Consider the following 14,978-nt stretch of genomic DNA (forward strand, 5'->3'; position numbering starts at 1 on the left):
GCTGCACCTAATAGAAGACTCAGAATGTGTGCATGCTAAGTCTCTCAGTTGCATCCAACTCTTTACAACCCTATGCTCTGTAGGCCACCAGGCTCCTCTGTCCATGGGGTTTCCCAGGCAAGAATACTGGAGTGGGTTACCATCTCCTCCTCCAGGGAATCGTACTGACCCAGAGATCAGACTTCAGTCTTGTATGTATCCTACGTTGACAGGCAGGTTCTTTACCATTAGTGCCAAATGGGAACCAGAATAAAGTGACTTAAACCCAGAAAATTTGTTTCTTTGGGTAAAAGAAGTCCAAACACAAGTGGTCCAGTACTGGTAAATTGGCTTCACAAAGTCATCAGGGAACCTTGGAAAAGACAGAGGAACACTCATCTTTCTGCTCCTCAGAGACTCTCATGATCCGGAAGAGCCCCTGCAGAAAGAGAGAGCTCTGATCTCTTTTCCTGTTATTATAAGAACACTAATCCCAGGATGGGGGCTCCACCCTCATGACTTTATCTAAAACTTCCCAAAGTCATCTCTTCTAATCCCATCATAGTGGTTAGGGCTTCAACATATGAATTTTAGGGGATACAAACATCCAGTCCATAACACACTATGGATGCCCCTGTTTCAGCATTCATATCTTTAGTGCAACTAGCTAGAAGAGAGAGAAGCTGGAGACCTTAAAGACACTTTCTGACAGTTCCATGTATCTCTCTGCTTACATACCATTAGCTAGATCTTAGTCACATGGGTACACTTTGCTGAAAAGGAGGCTGAGAAATACATTCTAGGTGGTCATTACCAGCTAATTTGGGGGGAATTCTAATTCTTGAAGATGAAGAAATGCATATTAGAGATAATTATCCATTTATATCACCATCTACAAGTAAGAAAGACATAAAGGATATTGGATAGGCAAATAATAATACCTATATAACTTCCGTAATTCCACTGGGACATCTACTAGATGCTGAGACGTGGATTAGCTGAGAAGCTCTGTCACAGCCCTGACCCCTGTGTCTTAATTCTTGCGGTATTGGACTAGATTTTGCCTAGACCAGATTTCTCTTGAATTTGAAGTGATGGTGTCACCTTGCTTCTACCGCTAAGTCACTTCAGTCGTGTCCGACTCTGTGTGACCCCATAGACAGCAGCCCACCAGGCTCCCCCATCCCTGGGATTCTCCAGGCAAGAATACTGGAGTGGGTTGCCATTTCCTTCTCCAATGCATGAAAGTGAAAAGCGAAAGTGAAGTCGCTCAGTCGTTTCCGACTCTTAGTGACCCCATGGACTGCAGCCTACCAGGCTCCTCCATCCATGGGATTTTTCCAGGCAAGAAGACTGGAGTGGGTCACCAGTGCCTTCTCCGGTGTCACCTTAGAGCTTGCCAAATCATTGCATCCTGTCTACTCTTACCTCCTCCTTAACTCTAAGAGCTCCTGGTATGTTTATACTACAAGTTAAGCCAGTTTTAACCAAAAAAATAAGATTCTTGGTTACTTTAAAAAAATATTTTCTACCCATTTCTGATCATAGTGTAGGTCTAGTACCTCTTTTCAAATGGACCTTTTGACAGAACCAGATGGATCTGTAACTAGAAGCATGCAGATAAATGAAGAGGTTTTAGCTTCAACTCAACCACTGAGCATTTTATACTTGTCCTCTGCAAGATAATACAGGAAGAAACTAACCAATTTTAACCAATAAAATTATGAGTTCAGCCCACCATCTTGAAATAAAAAATTAGCCATTTTCAAATAGGTATGCCAAGAGTAATAGTTATTTTTGTCAAGTTCAGGGAAACTTTATAGAAGTTTAGAGTTTATAGGCATGTCTAGCTGGTCCAGCATAAGGTCCAAAGATCTTAGCACATTAGACTCAGGAAAGTTGATACTACCATAATGGTACCCAAGTTCCCAGCACCCTGACTATATGTACTTACAAGAGTATCGACTTCACAGTACGGAAATCTGGTAATCTAATTTTAGCACTATTAAAACTTAGTTAACACTAGGCAAGGTTCTTTACCTCGAAGAGCTTCAGATTATTCTTTCTAATGAGGATACAAGCAGTCAGTTGTTAGAAGATTAAGTGAGTACATCTGAAGAAGCTAACACAGAAGATGGTCAGTAAATATACTCTGAATCTTAATTTATATAGAGAAAAATTTCAGTGCTGTTAATTAAATATTATGCACATCACTTTTTTTAAGTGGACTTAAATCTCATTCTAAATTTCTCTTTTTGAAAAGCAAACTGAATAGTTTCAAAGCTCTGTTACTAGTATAATATTTAGTACAATGAGCAAGTCAATTATTTTTCATTAAAAAATATAAAAGCTTGTATTGGAAATTATACCCATAAAGTCCATTTAGTTTTACAACTTAATTATATGTAGTAAAAATTTACTGCCACATTTAACAGGTATTAACCTAATTCTTTTCAAGCAAAAGCAATATTTGACTGGAAGTGAACCCTAAGGTGAGGGAGGGAAAGGGACTTCTTTAAATATTTCCTTAATATTTATTTTTCAAGAAAGGTCAACTCACCTAATGCATGAGTTTGCTTAATGTCTTACTTGTGTTATCTCAATATTTTTAGTAAAACAAATTTGTTACCATGGTGTTGAATTTTAGCATTACTGTGAAATAGGCCAATATCAGAAGGGCAAAACCAACTGTGAGTTTTGCGATAACAAATTTTAGTCAGCTGAGTTTGTACTTTGGTTAGAACAATTTTTAAAACTCAAGGAATATCTGGGAAAGACGGGTCTTTCAGATTAATCTTTTCTTGTATTCTGGAGAATTTGTCTCTTTCTTTTATAATAAAAACAAAAAAGAAAATGAATCTGCCCAAGTGCACATTATTTTTTATCTTAATATACTTCAGAGTGAAATCTTACCAGAATTTCCATCTTATTTAATATGTTGCTGTATAAAATAAAATATTGTTTAATGTTGTCAATAAAAATCCATGACACCATAAGTATTCTATATGAAACCCCAATATGTTTCATATAGAATATTTACATCTCATAACTTCAGAAGGTGTCAGCATTCATATGCATAAGTAATAATACAGACTTCTTGGGTGATTATCTGAAATTCAGTTTGATTCTACAACTATTCATTTGACTAATGTAAAATCAGAGTTAAGTTTATGTAATGAATGAGATTCATACTTCATATCAGCATTACCAACTATCACTTGTGAAGCTCCTTACAGATATTTAGCCATGTGGTAGTTTCTACAGATACAAAGATATGTAAAAATACAGCCCCAAGAAGTATGTATTTATTATATATTATTGTATTATTCTTAATGTTGATAATGCCAGCATATTACATTTGTATAGTGCTTTTAAAATTGTCAAATATAGTTATATCTATTATTTCACTTAACACCCTCAATATGCTTGTAAAGTAGTTGTGGAGCAGGTAAAATAATTTCCATTTCATAGATTAAGTGAGCCTCAGCAATTAGGCAACCTGCCCAAGGTCACAAAGCTAGACTGATGGCAGAAGTAAGATTAGAACCACATTTACATCTAAGGACTTTTCCACTTAATTAACTTCTTCAAAACATTTATTTAGGAAGCCCAGACATATTTATAAGATTTATAAAACACCTAGGCAGTATGATTCATGGCAAATAGATGGGGAAAAATTTAATTCAGTGACAAAGTTTATTTTCTTGGGCTCCAAAATCACTGCAGATGGTGACTGTAGCCATGAAATTAAAAGATGCACACTTCTTGGAAGAAAATCTATGACCAATCTAGACAGCATATTTAAAAGCAGAGACATCACTTTGCTGACAAAGGTCCATACAGTCAAATCTATGGGTTTCCTAGTAGTCATGTATGGATGTGAAAGTTGGACCATGAAGAAGGCTGAGCGCCAAAGAACTGATACTTTTGAACTGTGGTGTTGGAGAAGACTTTTAAGAGTCCCTTGGACTGCACAGAGATCAAACCAGTCAATCCTAAAGGAAATCAACCCTGAATATTTATTGGAAGGACTGATGTTGAAGCTGAAGCTCCAGTACTTTGGCCACCTGATGCAAAGAACTGACTTGTTGGAAAGACCCTGATGCTGGGAAAGATTGAAGGCAGGAGGAAAACGGGACAACAGAGGATGAGATGGTTGGATGGCATCATTGACTCAATGGACATAAGTTTGAGCAAACTCCAGGAGATAGTGAAGGACAGGGAAGCCTGGCATGCTGCAGTCCATGGGGTTGCAAAGAGTCAGAAACAACTGAGTGACTGAACAACAATAGCTAGCATCTAGTGAGATGAGACCAGGGGTACTGCTAAACATATTGAAATGCACAGGAATGCATTTGAAAAAGAAACCCCAATAAGAAAGAATTATCCCTTCTAAAATTTCAGTAGTTCTGAGGTTGAGAAATTTTGTTTTATAAGTGCTATTAAAGATTTTGGTTTAGTGATGGAGATGTTTCAATTTCTAAATAGATTATTATAGATAATGATAAATAATAATTATAAATGGGTATATACTATGGAAAATATTGGGAAATACCATGAAAAAATTTATTGGAAAGTCTAGATACCGATTGTTTCTGAGCAGGAAGAGATAAAGTTCATTTCCAGAGGACAGCATTCTGGAAAATCTCAGGCAAACTAATTAGAAACCCAAACACATCAGAAACCCAAAGATAAATTGGGTACCTTTCTGAGAAAACAATTTCAGTGCCTACGGCAATTGTTGTGCTATTTTCCCTCTGAAATGTGGTATCATCATCTCCAACAACACTGTCAGTGTAAAGAAATTAAACAGGATAGTGTTTAAGACTCAGATTCTCATGTTCTTTAAAATACAAATTTTTTAAAATAGAGAATTATTTGGATTTAAAAAGAGGTATCTTTTTGGGCTACCTTTCTTGGAATCAGCCCTTCTCCATTTCTTCAGATTCTGGGAGATTGATAATTAAGGACTCTTGTCTGCTCCACTGGAGTGGTCACATGACACACGCTGGACCAATCAGATTCTTTTGGGAACTCAGAGCGAGGACAATGAAGCAAGTTCATTTGATGTCTCACCCTGAAGAACTTGTCTATGCATTCCTGCAAACATGATTCCCAGGGCTACTGTGACACTTGTTTTCCATAGCCCTTGTTATTCATCTGTCTTTGGCTCCTTGGAGGAACTCCAGCATTCTCCAGACAACTCGCTTTCTTTTTCTTTAGACTTTTTGAATCAAAACCCTGGCTTCACCACTTACATCATGAGTAACCTTACAAAATCACTTAACATCTCTGTGCCTTAGTTTTCTCACTTGAGAAACAGGGATTAAAAAAGGAACCCATCTCTCAAAGTTGTGGGGAGTAAATGAAACAGTATAGGTAGAACTCTTAAAACGGTCCCTGCAAGAGAGTAAATGTCATCTTTGCTCGAACCAACAAACCCCAGGTGATATAATTTGGTATTTTGTGTTAGGAATGGTTAGTGGCTCAGAGAGGGAAGTAGGAAGAACAAGAGCCTTCTTTTTTCTAATCACTCATCCATCCTTCCAACTTCAGCAGCATCACACTTGCCCTTGAAACCTTCACTGACCATTTCCATGTAGGCTCACTCTCAGTAGATACTGCTGCCTGAAATGACTACCATTTATTTAGCATGTACTATCTTTGACAGCTAGTGTCTTTTCCTAGTCTCTATGGCACTTTAAAGGCAGAACCACAGTTGGTATTTCTTCCTATCTGCCACACTGACAATATTCAATTAGGAATTGTTCAATGAATACCTGTGGAAGTCAGTCTCCAAGATGCCACCAATTCTCACCTCTTGGTGTTCATGTCCTTGTATAGTCCTCTCCCACACTGAACAGGGCTAACTTGTATGTAAAATAAGATGTTGTGTAAATGAAGCATCATGACTGGTTTTCATTGAAGTGCAGTTTATTTACAATGTTGTGCCAATCTCTGCTGCACAGCAAAGCGACTCAGCTACACACACAGATATTCTTTTTTATATTTTTTCCATTATGGTTTATTCCAAGAGATGAGATATACTTCTCTGTAGCTTGTTTATTCATTCTAAATGTAATAGTTTGCACCAACCCTAAATTTCGAGTCCATCTCTCCCTCCACCCCTGCCTCCTGGCTGACACTAATCTGATCTCTATGCTGTGAGTCTGTCTCTATTTTGTAGATAGGTTCTTTTGTGCCATATTTTAGATTCTACATATAAATGATATTGTATAGAATTTGTCTTCCTCCTTCTACTTCACCTAATATTATTGTCTCAAAAAAACATGATTATTTCTAGTTGCATTCATGCAGCTGCAAATAGCATTATTTTATCCTTTTTAATGGCCAAGTCATATTCTTAATGGCTGAGTAGTATTCCATTGTATATATATACCACCTCTTCTTTATCTGTCCTTCAGTCAATGGACATTTAGGTTGTTTTCATGTCTTGGCTATTGTGAATAGTGCTGCTATGAACATAAGGGTGCATGTATCCTTTTGAATTATAGTTTTGTCTCAGTATATGCCCAGGAGTGGGATTGCTGAATCATATGTTAGTTCTATTTTTAGTTTTCTGGGTAACTGAAGGTTTATAAGTTCTGAGGCTAGATCCATAGAAGATGTTTGAGTTCCTGTCTTATTCTCTCTTAGATCACTGTATCTGGGAGAAGCCAGTGACAGTGTCATGTGAACACTTAAGCAGCCTTGTAGAGAGGTCCCTATGGTAAGCTCTTGCCTAGAGCTAGCACTTTCTTGCCATTTTGAACCATCTTGGATTTGAATCCTCCAATGCCAGTCAAGGCTTCACATGACTGGTACCCTAAGCAACATCTAACTCTAACCTCATGAGAAATCCTGAGCCAGAACCATCTCAACAAGCCACTTCCAAAATTTCTGACCCACAGAAACAGTGAGATAATAAATGTTTGTTGTTATTTTAAGCCACTGAGTTTTGGGATAATTTAATACAGAGCAAAAGATAACTAAAACAATAATTGATTCTATCCTGGGAGAAATGCAAACTCCACATTTATTTGAACTATAAAAATTAAAGAAGGGGTGACAAATTTGTTTCCTTGATGAAACAGTTCCTATAAACAAAATTACTTTAATGTATGGTGACTCAGTTCCACTTGGAGCCTGAAGGCAAAACCGAAAACAACTTGCATATTGTATGAACTGTAATTCTTAACATGTCAAATACTTAATAATACTACCTTTTTAGGTACTTAGCTACTAAGAGATGACCAGGGTGGATTACTTATACAGAAAACTCTTCTTCAAAAGATGCTGGAGGAAAAAAGATTAAAAGTATAGTCACCAGGTTTTCTGAACCCCAAAGTAGAAAGTATAGTTGGTTTTTATGAAAACAAGGAACTAGTGAAACCAAGGTAGTCTTAGAAAAATCGAGAGATATTATCTCACTACTGAGCCTGCACTGGATGCTTATAAATTGTGCTAAAGACTGAACTTAAACCATGGAATTAGACAGCTACTATTTAAAGATTTATTCACAACATTTTGATTTGTCTGTGAGAAGAAAAGCAGCTTTGAAAAGACCTTATACCATCCTGAGAAGGCTAATTGTGATTTTAAAAAGTAATACTGACTAGGGAAAAGCCTGTTAGGTAATGAAGAAAATAAGTGAGTCATATGCACTTAGAAAGTCAAGGTATATAATTTCTTCTCAGAGTCAAGATTTTAATAAACCAGAAGACTGGAATGTTAAGTCTCAATAACTGTATTTTCTTGTTTCTTTTTGACAAACAATAGAATATAAATTTGAATCTATCTAGAAAATTCCCCCACAATTTAATCTCTACATAGAGATATTACAGGTTTTTAGCTCATATGTATGTGTGTATATGTACATATGAGCATGTGTGCTCAGTCACTTGGTCATGTTCTAGTCTTTGTGACCATATGGACTGTTGCCTTCCAGGCTCCTCTGTCCATGGAACTTTCCAGGCAAGAATGCCGGACTGGGTTGCCACTTCCCAACTCCGGGATTGAATTTGTGTCTCTTTCATCTCCTTCATTGGCAGGTGGATTCTTTACCACTGTGGCACCCGGGACACCCCATATATAAACATACATACATACACATATATGTGGTGTGTATTTCCATAACCGGAATATTTCTATACACACTGCATCTAGAATAAGATTCCAAGCTCTGGACATGCCACAGTGCCTACCACTCACAACTGTTTTATGCAAGCCTGCCTTTCTCATTTACTTTATTGACCTCAACTCTGTAGACATATGAGTTTAAGACTCCTAGTTAAACCCGTCACTAAGATACCTTTTTTCTCTAAATTAGATGAATCTGTATGCCTTCAGTGATAAAATCCCATGAGTTAAGTTTCCAAAGATAATGTCAAGGAGCCAGAATAACAATCGTTTCTCCTAAGTCTCACTAAAACCTTTGGAACAGTGAATGTATATGATGTACAGAACACTTGGAAAGAGGTGGATCAGGGCTTCCGAAGCAGCGTGCCAGCCTTTACTCCAGATCTTTGTTCCTTATCACTACAAGGTCCAAGGCTAGCACACGTGTTCTTGGGATTTAAAACAAAATGATGGAGTGGCACATCATTAGACCACAATGTTCAAGGCTAATTCTGTGAGCCTCTGCATTAACAGGGTGATATTCTGTTTGGCTTTATTCTATTAATATTTATAGAGTACTCATTGCCATAGCAACTAAGTGCTTTCCACAGAGGACTGATCAAATTATTAAGAAGAGGTGAACAGGAGAGGCAAGGACCACTGCAGGAGTTGAAAAGAGGCTTCTGATCTCCCTCTAAAGAACCCTTTCTCTGTGACCTACCTGACAAAGTGAGTTCTCATAGACAATGTGCTTCATGCATTCCCTCTCGGAATCCCAGAAATGTCCACTCTTGATTCCCTGCAAAACTGCTACATGATGTGTTGGGCTCATCTCTGGCAAAAATGACAAAATAGAAGTAGTGCATTTTCCACCCTATCCTGCCTCTCTGTGCCCCTTTTCCCCTCACAGGGATGCAGTAAAGCATAGTGTTGCAGAGCCAGGCTTTGAAATTGAATTGTCTGCTTTTGATTTTTCAAAGCTATTCATTTATTTTTGCCTGCGCTGAGTCTTCATCGGGGTACAGGCTTTTCGTTGCTGCACTCAGGCTCTCCCTAGTTGTGCTGAGAGGGGCTGCTCTCCAGTTGTGCTGCGTGGACTTCTCATCGCAGTGGCTTCTCTTGTTGCAGAGCACAGGCTCTGGGGTGTGTGGGCTTCAGCAGTTGGAGCACGTGCGTTCGTTCAGCAGTTGCAGTGCACAGGCTTAGTTGCCCTTTGGCATGCAGGATCTTCCTGGACCAGGGGTCAAACCAAACCTATGACCCCTGCATCGGCAGACAGATTCCTGACCACCGTGGAAGTCCCAAATTGTCTAAGCTTGAATTCTAGCCTTTCCACTCACTAACTAGGTCTCCTTTGGCAAGTTATTTAATGGTTCTGCACTTCAGTTTTCTCATCTACAAAATGGGGATAGAAAGAATAACTTCATAAGGTTACAATGAGAATCAAAGAAACTAGTAAATATTAAGCACATTAAAGAGTTCCTGGTACATAGTAAATGCTCAATAAATGTGAGCTTCATTTCAACATATCCTCATCTTTTGTTCCCAGTCACCAGAGCACCCATGCTGTCCTGCTCTTCCTGGTTTTCAGTGACTGAACAAAAGCTTTTTCTAAGATGAGGTTCCTCTCAGACATTACATAAAGGAGTAGAGGAGGAAAGTTGCCCCTGGTTGGCCAGATCAATTGGGCAGATCAGAAATGCTTAGACTTCTACCACTGAAGACTGATGTCTCTGTGTCAAGCAATTCCTTTGCAAGTTTGTTCTCCTGCTAGATTTAACTTTCATGAAGGAAAGGAGCATGCTTCAGTCATTTGCCTCCAAATATAGAACCACATCCCCCCTCATGTCTTATTCATACTCAGGTACAAATGAATAATTTGCTATCCTTCTCTGAAAACATGTACACAAGTATGAATAAAGAGTCATAGCAAATCTATTAGTTCAGGCTCTACAACAGGGAGTAGGGGCTAACAAAAAATGATGGATGTATGCTCCTTGCTTTCAGGAAAGTTAGATTCAGCAGGAGAAAATACTTGCACAGGACATGTTTTAGCCAAAAAATAATGAGTGTCCACGGTGCAATTTGAGGCACTGATTCAGGAGGAATGTAGTGGGGTCTTTGTGATCACATGATGGAGAAATCCACCAAGGCTAGTGGACGTAAGCCCAGTCCCAGTGTGAAGGCAGATGGCATTCCTCTCCTTGGAGGTTTTCCTGCCTGGTGAGGTGTGGCAGCGCTGATCAATGCTACTGACTCATCTTTACACAATCTCAGAGAGACTATCTCAGACAAAATCGGAAGCATCAACACCCAAACCCAAGAGTTAAGATTTCAGATAAGCACCCTTGAAACTTGGAAGAGGTCATTGTAGGATAAATAAAGGGACACATTCCTTTACACTGTGAGTAGTAAATGCATTGCCTCATCTGCAACTTGTTACTGCAAGAGCCTGTATAAACCATAAAATTAGGTTCAAGAAGGTTGAGATAAATGCATAAATGAAGAGTTACAAAGAAGCTCTTGAAGTGAAAGATATTTCAGTTCCATAAGAATCTACTAAGGATCTACTGCTATGTACTAACTACTACTTTGGACACACACCTGATTTTCTGAAGGTCCCACTCTTTCATCAAATGATCCTTGGTGTCTGTCCTAAAGCAGGGGTCTGGAGTGAAAACAGCTTGGTAACCATGGGAAATTTCCTATATCCTAATACTCTTTATTATCACCATTTGCTTCAGTTCAGTTCAGTTCAGTCACTCAGTTGTGCCTGACTCTTTGTGACCTCATGAACTGCAGCATGCCAGGCCTCCCTGTCCATCACCAACTCCTGGAGTCCACCCAAACCCATGTCCATCGAGTCAATGATGCCATCCAACCATCTCATCCTCTGTTGTCCCCTTCTCCTCCTGCCCTCAATCTTTCCCAACATCAGGGTCTTTTCCAATGAGTCAGCTCTTCACATCAGGTGGCCAAAGTATTGGAGTTTCAGCTTCAACATCAGTCCTTCCAATGAACACCCAGGACTGATCTCCTTTAGGATGGACTGGTTGGATATCCTTGAAGTCCAACGGAATCTCAAGAGTCTACTCCAACACCACAGTTCAAAAGCATCTATTCTTTTGCGCTCAGCTTTCTTTATAATCCAACTCTCACATCCATATATGACCACTGGAAAAACCATAACCTTGACTAGACAGACCTTTGTTGGCAAAGTAATGTCTTTGCTTACCAGGTCTTAATCAATACAAGTCCCCTTTCTCCCTAATTCACACCTTGATAACTGCTCACAAAGGACAATGGTTCAACTCCAGAAGAGCAATAAGAAATTCTAGTCTGAGCGCTAGAAAAAAAAAAACAAAGGAAAGCCACATCTGCTCAAGTTTTCAACAATTTGCTTGTCCAAAGTTGAAATAGTCTGGCTAATTAAAGTTCTGGGCTCCTTAGTACCCTTTTGCCTCAACTCATTGACAAATGCACCTAAATACTAGTGGATCATAGCTTGATCTCTTTAGGTCAGTGATTCTTGAACTGTATCATACATCAGAAATACCTGGAGGGCTTGTTATAATAGATTGCCAGGTCCCATCTCTCAGAGTTTCTGCTTCAGTAGGTTTGTGTTAGGGCCCTAAAACTGCATTTCTAATGATTCCCAAGTGATGCCAACACGGCTGGTCAAGGGACCACACTTTGGGAATCACCACTCTGGTTCATGATGTCCAGTCAAAAGCAATCTCCACCTGAGACAGATCACACTCAAGCTGTCATCAGCCTGATACATACAAGGGTGGAGAAAGTCTCCAAGAGGGGGTAGATCAGGGAAGAGGGATTTGAAGGTCAGGAGGGAACACAGAGGCTTCTGGTCAGTACTTTGCTGTTTTCCCAGAAGAGGAATCTGGGCTGCCCCTTGAACTTACCCCTGCCCCTCACACACCTGGCTACTCTTGACCCATTTTCTTCAAGAACCCATCCTCCACCACAGGACTCTCAGCCACCACCTCCCAGACTAGCAGCTCAGCACGACTGTCACTCTTGTCTATTTCCCTGTCAGGCAACATCTGCTCCCAGTTCTCAGAACCAGCCTGTCAAGAAGTGAGTGGCTGAGGCTGTGAATTGCAAATCGCCCCAGTGCTGGCCCACGTTCCCTGCCCAAGAGGCAGCTGTATCCTGGAGGAGGGACCCTGTCCCCATTTTATACACACATGATCATATAATACACACACACAAAGAAACCCCTTCCCCACTTCACACACACGCACACACACACACACACACACACACACATCATGCGCACCAGCAGGCCACTGTTTACTCCACCTACACAGAAATCCTTCAGATATTGCTCCTGGGCTCCAAATACCAAGCTCAGCCTCAGACCAAGAGAGCGTAGATTGAAGGGGACATTTTAGTCACCAGCAAAATGCGCCAAGGAGAGGGAGGGTGTGAAAAATATCATTTGTTACTCAAAGTAAGTAAGTATTTGGTTCTATAATCTCAGCATGTTTAGTCTCCTCTATCCAGACATGTCAGTTGAGAAAAACTCCACTCTAGGAGAGGATGAAAACGAGGAATAAATCCACAGAGCAGAATCCGGGATCTCTGAATAATTTGCCCATGGGAGTAAGAGTGAAATGAGTAATTCTCTGAGTCCATTTATCCTTCTTCTCACACTGATCAGCTGAGAAGTGAAAAAAAAAAAGGTTCACACACACTCAGACTCTTTTTCACTCTCCACTGAAGGACTTACTCCCCTGGTTCTGGAAACCCTGCCTGCTCACTGAGAAATCACATGCATAATAATTGGTGGGGATGTTGGTGGGACTGGCAGCTGGCTGAAGGACACTCCACCTTCCTCCCCACCCTCCCTGGGTCTCTTACTTCCCTCCACCAGTCAAAAGTGTGCTGACTTCCTCACTGCTTGCATTTCATCACCACAAAAAAAGACATCCCTGCTTTCTATGGAGCCCAAGTCTCTGGAAAATTTTCTAGCATGTCCATCCCTTTCAACACTTTTTTTTTTTTTAATGGAAGCAGTCATCTTTAAACCATGCAACTGAAATCTTTTGTTGTCAGAGATATTTTTTCCTAAATAAATAACATAAAAGTGTAATACTGCACCAAGTTAAATACCAACATTATCCATCTTGTGGCTGTCAAAAATATTAAATATATTACTTCAGTGAGAAGTGATTGCTGATACACCATTAGATAGCTCATCTTCCACAGAGTTATTTTTAGGCATTTAAGTTGGCATGAACGTGCATCTTAATGCCTTAAATTTAAAATAATAATAATGGTAAGACTGTAAGCAAGTTGTGATTCTAAAGGTGCTTTAGCTGAAAACAGTGTCTCAGGGGGACACTTTTAAAAGACCCATCCAAATGTTCTTTGTGCAGTTAAGTTTATTTCCCAGGTTTATAAAATTCAATTGCATTTCTGTAAAGGAAAAAGAATTCACTGTCTTCCCTTCCTTATGACAAAACCCCAGCAGCAAGTCATTATCACTTCTGACTAATCAGAGAGAAACCACCTGCAGGAATACTCCCCTTTCTGTTGACTCCCAGCAGAACCTTCCAAATGATGATTAATCACTGAATAAATGGCGGAATTGACAACAGCATAATGACAAAGAGAAAGCAGAGACAGAGCCTGAACAGTGGGTGCATGTGGTCCAGCCCCAGTGGGTGGAAGGGCCAAAGAAGATGGATGACCCTGTTAGCGCTTGACACTTGAGTATCTTGTCTTTTACAAGGGGGTCACTTCTGCCAAATTCAACAAATAAGGCAGCAGGCATCAAGTGGATATGCTTCCTATGACTGTCGGAAGCAAGGAGGAACACCTTAAAAATTAAACTAATGAGCTTAAATTGACATCCTAAGCTCAGATGATAACAGAAATAAGAGATACTACAAATGACAGCCTAATCCATTATTGTGGAAGGCATTCAGAAGGTTTTACTGATTACAGACTCAGATTACCCTAACCATGTCCCTACTAATTTGAAAAATGATGAATCACTAAGTTCAAACAGGGCTCAGAAGAGTCAATTATACTAAGTTATACTAAGCAGTGATATCAAAAGCTCATATTTTCTACACTAAGGAATAAAACATGTTATGCCTAATAATAAACAGAAATGAAGTCTATTACCCATTCTCAATTGACCAAGTCATTAGCAATAAGAATGTTTCTCTAATTTTTCAATATTCTTTTCAGGATATATACGCCCTGCCCCAAGGAATCCAAAGTTTATTAACATGAAAAATATTTGTAGTAAATGAAATATTGGTTTGCAACCAGCTTAATGTCCTTCAGATACTGTCAGTTTTCAGGCTCTCTGTGTTCAAAAGAAAAGAACAGTTACTGGCCAGACTCATTATTTCCCAGGCATCCTCAATAGCATCATCCATTTCATCAGGATTATCTTCATCTTTATCAGTTTTTCTTTCTGTAAAATACAGGGAATTTAAGTTCACAAAAGAGTGTCATTTACATCTTTCCATTGGTTCTCACTTAAACAGATACCCCTGGTCAGTGCCCTATTCCACCTACGTGACACTCTTTGACACTTATCAATTCTGTCCTATCTCATGGACCACTTTCCATATTGATTTATAGCAACAGAAAGTATCTTGTTGTATGGCTGTGATATCGTGTATCAAGATTTCCCTGTATGTCTAGTTACACTTTTTTCTGCATATGTCTTGTTCTCAACCATGTCTAGAGCAAAACTTAGCACATTGTAGATGCTCAGCAAATATCTGTTAAGTGACTATCTTCTGATTCTTTTTCCAGACTTAACCAATATGATACCCTTTATGTGAGATCTTTGAAATCCTTTCCAAGGGGAGTTCTCAAGCATGTAGGTTTCATTCAGA

General features: G+C 39.3%; 1 pseudogene; it reads right to left on the reverse strand.

The window, feature by feature from the left end:
* LOC110138434 (nicotinamide/nicotinic acid mononucleotide adenylyltransferase 1-like) overlaps nucleotides 1–14,978 on the reverse strand; it is a 32,343-nt pseudogene that overhangs the window by 16,823 nt on the left and 542 nt on the right.

This window comes from Odocoileus virginianus, chromosome 7 (assembly GCF_023699985.2).
Source record: "Odocoileus virginianus isolate 20LAN1187 ecotype Illinois chromosome 7, Ovbor_1.2, whole genome shotgun sequence".
NCBI lineage: Eukaryota > Metazoa > Chordata > Mammalia > Artiodactyla > Cervidae > Odocoileus > Odocoileus virginianus.